The 7500-nt window shown below is 30.7% G+C and overlaps 1 protein-coding gene across 1 annotated transcript in view; it reads right to left on the bottom strand.

Annotated features, from left to right (window-relative positions):
- Positions 1-7138: 7138 nt before the first annotated feature.
- Positions 7139-7500, bottom strand: part of LOC122252663 (uncharacterized) — a 37066-nt gene continuing 36704 nt past the window's right edge. Inside the window, 1 exon segment of the mRNA XM_086553651.1 lies at positions 7139-7500. This exon segment is cut by the window's right edge and continues 1444 nt beyond it. The gene's annotated coding sequence lies outside the window, so the exon portion shown is untranslated.

Here is a 7500-nt window from a genome sequence, read left to right as displayed (position 1 = left end):
ATATATTATATATATATTATATATATATATTTTTATATATAATTATTTTTATATATATTAATTTAAAAATTTTTATATATATATAAATATTATATATATTATAATTTTAATAATAATTTTTTATTTATTAATTATATTTAATTTCTATATAAATTTAAAAATTATATAATTTTTATATATATTTATATATATATATTATATATAATTTTTAAAATTAATATTTATTTTATGTATTTTTATAAAAAAAATTTTTAATAATATATATATTTTAATATAACATATACATATTTTATATATATTTTAAAAAAATATATATATATATTTATAAATATGATATATATAGCAAATGTAATATATTATATATATATAGTATATAAAAAATATCTATATATTGTATATATATATAAAATATATATATATAATAAATATATATATATATATGAGAAAGGTAATAGTAAATATATGATATATAAATATATATATATGTATCTCTCTCTCTCTCTCTTCTCTCTCTCTCTCTCTCTCTGTATATATATATATATATATTAATATATATATTTATATATTAGTATATCTATAATATAATATATATTATATATACATATGTATAAATATATATATAGTATATATATATATAGTAATATAGTATATATATATATATCTAAATATATTTATAAACAAACACACACACAAACTAAAATATGTGTCTATATATCTATATATAAATATAAGATATATTCTATATATATATGAAATAAATATACTATTAGATATTTGTATGTACAACTCCCACCACACACACACACACCACACACACGCATATTATATATAAATATATATATTTGTATAAATAGATATATATTATACATATATGATATATATATATAAATATATAAAAATAATATAAGTATATATATATATATATATATATATATATATATCTATATAAATAAATAAATAAATATATATATATATATATATTTGTGTGTGTGTGTGTGTGTGTGTGTGTGTGTGTGTGTGTGTGTGTGGTGTGTGTTGGTGTGTGTGTGTGTGTGTGTGTGTGTGTGCGTGGGTGTTTTGTACATATCAAATATATATATATCACATATATTTGTGGTGTTGTGTGTGTATATAGTATATAAGTGTGTGTGAATATATATTATATAAAAAGATATATATAAAAAATATATATAAATCTAAATATATATATAATATATATAATATATTTTATTTTATATATATATAATTTTTAAAAAAATATATATATCTATAAATATAATACATTGTTAATAGTAAATACAAAATATAAAAAAATAAATATTAATAAAAATAATACAAAATACAACCGTTTCCCAAAGCACACACTATAAATCGACAGCGCGAGAGAGCGAGAGAGCGCCGACGAAGCGACTCAGCGCAGCGAGTAGCGCGAGTAGAGAGCAAGAGCGCGCGAGCAGCGCTCGTCGACACCGACACACACAGGACACTCACCACAAACTCCCACTCTCTAACTATCTATACTTAAAACTATAACTACATCAAACTCTAACACACACACATTTAACAATCTCAAACTAAACTCTATAACACACTCACACACACAAAATCTAAAAAACAGACACTAACACCCATAACCCCCCCAAACACACACCACTCCCACACCCCCACACCCTCCCCAACAAACAAACTCACACTCCCACACTGCGTCACACCCACTATCACACACGACACAAAACAAACACTCTCTCACTATCACAATAAAACACTCACCCCAACAACCACAAACGTCTCACACTCAAACTCAAACACACTATCTCTCATCACGCAAACACTCACCAAAGTCACACTAACTGAAATACACAGACCCACCACACTCACACTAACACTCACATCACACACACACACACACACACACAAAACACCCACACACAACAACTACACAACCACACACATTACACACACATTCTCAACCCACACACACGACACACTCACACACACTAACACCACACACACACCACTAACACGCCACCTCCCCGCACACATACACAAACCTACAAACACCAGACGACACTCGACAGCACACACACACCGCACACCCACACACACACACGAAACACACACACACTTCACTACACTGGAGCAAACACACTCACAAACACACTAACACCTCACACATACACTGCCCTCACCCCCTCACACACACACAATCTCACACTCACGACTACTCACACACACCACACACACACACAACACACCACTGCACACACACACACACACACACTCACACACACAAACATACACACCCAACCCCTCCACACCGACTCAACTCACACACACAGCACACGTCACACACACAACACACTACACAACACGACAAAAACACACCCGACACGCAACACACACCCATACACACACCCGACACACACTCAACACTCACACACACTCTCACACACTCACACACACTCACAGACACTCTCCCATTACACACTCACCCCTCCCCCCCCTCACACCCTAACACCACTATACACACACACACACACACCCACTCCCTACACAAACACACAACACACACACAAACACTCACGCCACCACCACCCCCCCCCCCCCCCCCACAGCCCCCCCCCCCCCCCCCCCCCCGCACCCCCCCCCCCCCCCCACCCCTAACCTCTCTTACTCAACACACCACAAACAACACACAAACACTCACCCACACACCACATACAACACACTCACACACTCACACAGCACACGAACAAGCCTAACCACTGACACACCCTCCCGCCGCTAAAACCCTGCACCCACCAACCCACGCCACAGCGTATAATCCTCTGACACAACAAACACAAACACTCTAATTCCACACACACACACTAACACATACTCACGAAACCACACTCTCACACTCTCTCTCAATATCTCACACACACTCACATACACACTCTCGACAAGACCTCACTCTCACACTCACACCTCACAAAGCACTCTCACCACACTCAACACCACCACTCCTTCTTCCCATAACGCGAGCTCGCGAATAGATCTCAAGATCTATACTCAAGAGGCCCCACAGATGTCTCCCAAAATCACTCCTACTACCCCGCCTATAAACCACTTCCCAACGCCCATAGACACCTTCACCGAGTGTCTCTGAACAAGAAAGAAAACGGACCCGATTTTCAATGTACAGCTACTCTATTTTTATAATTGAATCCTATCTATCTGTTGTAATTACTCATTGAGATTGTCTAACTGACACAATATCTGTTATTTGATGATTCATATGATTTCTAAAGCACTTAATGATCAGCTTTGTATACTTCACAAAATCGAAAATGAGTCTATTTTCTAACGAATAATCTCTTTAATTATTTCCGTAAGTGTACATCATATTATAAAATGAAAAACTACAATAATACACTTGTACAATATGAGTATTTTCTATTTATGTTGGAAATTGACTTATTTCTTCTTTCAATTCATTTTGCAATTATTTCTATGTCTGTTCCCTTTCTTTGTTCATAGAAAATGACATTGAAACTCTCTCTCTTACTTCATAGAAACTGTTCAAAGAAATTCTTTCTTTTTGTTTATAGAAACTCGTTCTCTATGTTTCATAAAATTCGTTCATTTGTCTTTTTCTTGACTCCGAAACACGTTCCAATATTGCAGTTTGGACGAAAATCTTTGGAATGATTACCTTCTGACAGGAGGCGCGAAATTTCTCAGATTTTCATTTTTTATTATTTTTTATTTTTTTTATTATCTTTTTCATTTTATTTTTATTTATTTTTATTTTTTTCCCCAGGTGCTTCCATTTTCCTTCTCTCCGTTTGTGCAAGTACCGACGAACAAATTTCATTATAAAACATGTACAGTATAGAGGGAATGAATGAGAATTAACAGCTTTGCTAAAATTCTCTCATTTAATTGATTTGTTTCTATATCTGAATAACAAAGTTACGAAACATTCATAAACACATACACATTCATATATATATATATATATATATATATATATATATATATATATATATACATATATATATATATATATACATATATATACATACATATATATATATATATATATATATATATATATATATATATATATATATATATATATATATATATATATATATATATATATATATATATATATATATATATATATATATATATATATATATATATATATGTATATATACATATACATACATACATATATATACATATACATACATATGTATATAAATATATATATATATATATATATATATATATATATATATATATATACATATATATACATATATAATGTGTGTATATTTATTCACTTATTCATTCGTTGCAACACACATCAGCCAAGGAGTGAGGAGTCATCTAACGGCCCTGACCGATCTCTAATTTTCTGAATATTGACATCGCTTCGACCTTATAAACATTCCATTTGATTTCTTTTGAGTTTACATAATCTATTTCTGAAGCAGTCGATGTATACCATTACCATGATGTTGTCCGTCATTTTTTTGAGGTTCAGAAGGAGACACGCATTAGTTATAAGATAAATTTATTCAGGTTGGTAAAATGTGACGTGTAATATACAGTATAGGAGAGATTTATGAATTGTTTTGAAATTATTAAAAGAACGAGGTTATCATAAAACAAAATATGCCATTTGATTAATCACAAAAAACTAATGTTATTATGTATAAAATAAACTTTATTAATGAAATCACTGGGTTACAGAGACACGTATGCATGTATATTATGTGAACAATTAATTCAACAGCATATATGCCCCGACTTAACCCATTGGTTTGTTTACTCACGATTTAAAAAAAATATCTGTAAACTTAAAAAAAATAAAATAAAAAGTATCTGGAAACATAAAGTATAAATATTTAAAAAGATTTAAAAGTATCTGGACATCAAGAATCCATTCCGTTTTCTTTCATGTCCGGGGTAATTTTATCCCGTTTTCTATATAATTTGTTTTATTTTGCTAATAATTTCACAACGGTTTCCAAGATGATTTAAATGTATTCGACCGTTTTATTTGAATATATAATTGATTCCGGGAAGCGTTTTACTTTTAATTAGTTTATGAACACCTCTGAATGCTGATTTGTTTGTGATTTACATATATATTTTTTTCTATGTCTTCTGTACATCTTTAGTGACATGAAATTATAGCCAAAAAAATCACACTAAATTGTTTAACAAGTATTCATAAGGTTAATTTTTTTTACTGAATTATCATTCGTGTTTTCTCTTGATTATCATCATTATCAAAGTGATTATCATTTCTATTGTCATTATCCTTATTATTATAAATCGTTGTGTTGCTGTTCTTATCATCATTTTAATGACCATTATACCTTTCGTTATTCTTTTCATCGTTATTTTTATCATTATTAATATCATTATCAAAATCATCACCATTATCATTATTATTGTTGTTGGAAATCATCATCACTAAAATCATCATTAGAATCATCACCACCATCATCACTACCATTACATTACCATTATATATTACATTACATTATCATTATATATTATTATCATCGTTATTTTTTAAAGCTTTATCGCCATGATCACTATCTGATTTCAGAATAAATTTGCATATATCTCAAATTTCTTTCCTCGCCGCACAGATCAGCAGGTGCTTCGCTTCAGGTTACAGACGTGAAAACGAGTCATGTCAGATGCAATTATTTCATGCACGGAGATTGCATGATATTGCATGATATTGCATGATATTGCATGCGGTAGTTATGATATTCTCTTTGTTTGATTATTGTTTTTTGTTTTTCATCATTTTTATATCGTTGTTATTATGCTCGTTATTATTATTATCATTGTTCTTATTATTGTTATCATTGTTGCTATTACTATTATCATTATCATTGTTATTATTATCATCTCTGATATTATTTTGATTATGTATTTTATTTTTATTGTTTTTTTCTGTTATTACGATCTTTATTATTAGTAGTAATAGCATAATCATTTAATTAGATTATCCCCAATCCCATCATTAATATCACAATAAATATACCTATCGTAGATTAGCTAAATCCAATTCACATATTAAATTTTGTCATATGTAAAAAAAAAAAAGAAAAAAAAAAAAGAAAAAAAAAAAGAAAAAAAAAATTTGTTTCGTAAAGATAAAGATAAGGAAATTATATAAATGTCTTTTCATTTACTTGTTTACATTTCACTGTATATATCTGCGAGTGTGAGTGATTCAGTGCGAGTGCAGAGTGAGTAAAAATGGAGCTGGAGAGAGATAATAGATAGATCGATAAATTGATGGAGATATGGTGAAAGACAGATATGAGAGGCAGAATGAGAGGAAAATAGAGAAAGAGAGTGAGAAGGAGAGAGAGAGAGAGAGAAAGAGAGAGAGGGTGAGAAAGAGAGAGAGAGAGAGAGAGAGAGAGGGTGAGAAAGAGAGAGAGAGAGAGAGAGAGAGAGAGAGAAAGAGAGAGAGAGAAAGAGAGAGAGAGAAAGAGAGAGAGAGGGTGAGAAAGAGAGCGAGAGAAAGAGAGAGAGAGAGACAGAGAGAGAGAGAGAGAGAAAAAGGAGGAGAGAAAGCAAGAGAGAGAGAGAGAGAGAGAGAGAGAGAGAGAGAGAGAGAGAGAGAGAGAGAGAGAGAGAGAGAGAAAGCAAGAGAGAGAGAGAGAGAGAAAGAAAGAGAGAGTGAGAAAGAGAGTTATGCAATGACTGCATCGGCAGTCATTGCATAAATGTGTGTGTGATTACATCTTGGAGACGTGACAAGAAACGCACACATATGCACACATGAACACAAACGCTTCTTTAAACACACACACACATTTTCTCCCATAGATGACCAATAACTTCGGAAAGAAGAATATATCAATGATAGAGATGATGCAAATAAAGAATAAAGAATAAAGAAATGAAGAAATGATTAAAACGAGAAGAAAAAACAATAAAAAATACATAATCAAAAGAAAAGTTTTTTCTTTGCATTTCTCATAATAGTTTTTTCTTCTTCTTTACCGGTAATTTTCTTCACATATTCCAATCATCCAGTTATCATAAAAGAACAATAACATCCCGTAGATAAAGATGGAACACACAGAAGGAGAAATAAAAGTCCTATTTATTCGGAAAACATGGTATATTGTCACATACATCGGTAGTTGAAACAAGACTAGAATGAAGCTGTGTTTTGGATTCCATGAAACTACACACTTGGATTTTACATATATATATGTACTGAATACACGTGTATATATGTGCGTATGTACATGTATATATGTGTATGTATATATATATATATATATATATATATATATATATATATATATATATATATATATATATACATATATATAAACACACACACACTCATATATATATGTGTATGTATGTGTCTGCGTGATGAATATATATGCTAAATGCGCGGGGTAGTGGGTGGCAAAATAAAAAAAAGAAAATCATCTAACTGCTGTCATATTC

This window comes from Penaeus japonicus, unplaced genomic scaffold (assembly GCF_977035675.1).
Source record: "Penaeus japonicus unplaced genomic scaffold, GWHDUDI00000001_assembly GWHDUDI00000028, whole genome shotgun sequence".
NCBI lineage: Eukaryota > Metazoa > Arthropoda > Malacostraca > Decapoda > Penaeidae > Penaeus > Penaeus japonicus.
This window is presented reverse-complemented; position numbering and strand designations above follow the sequence as displayed.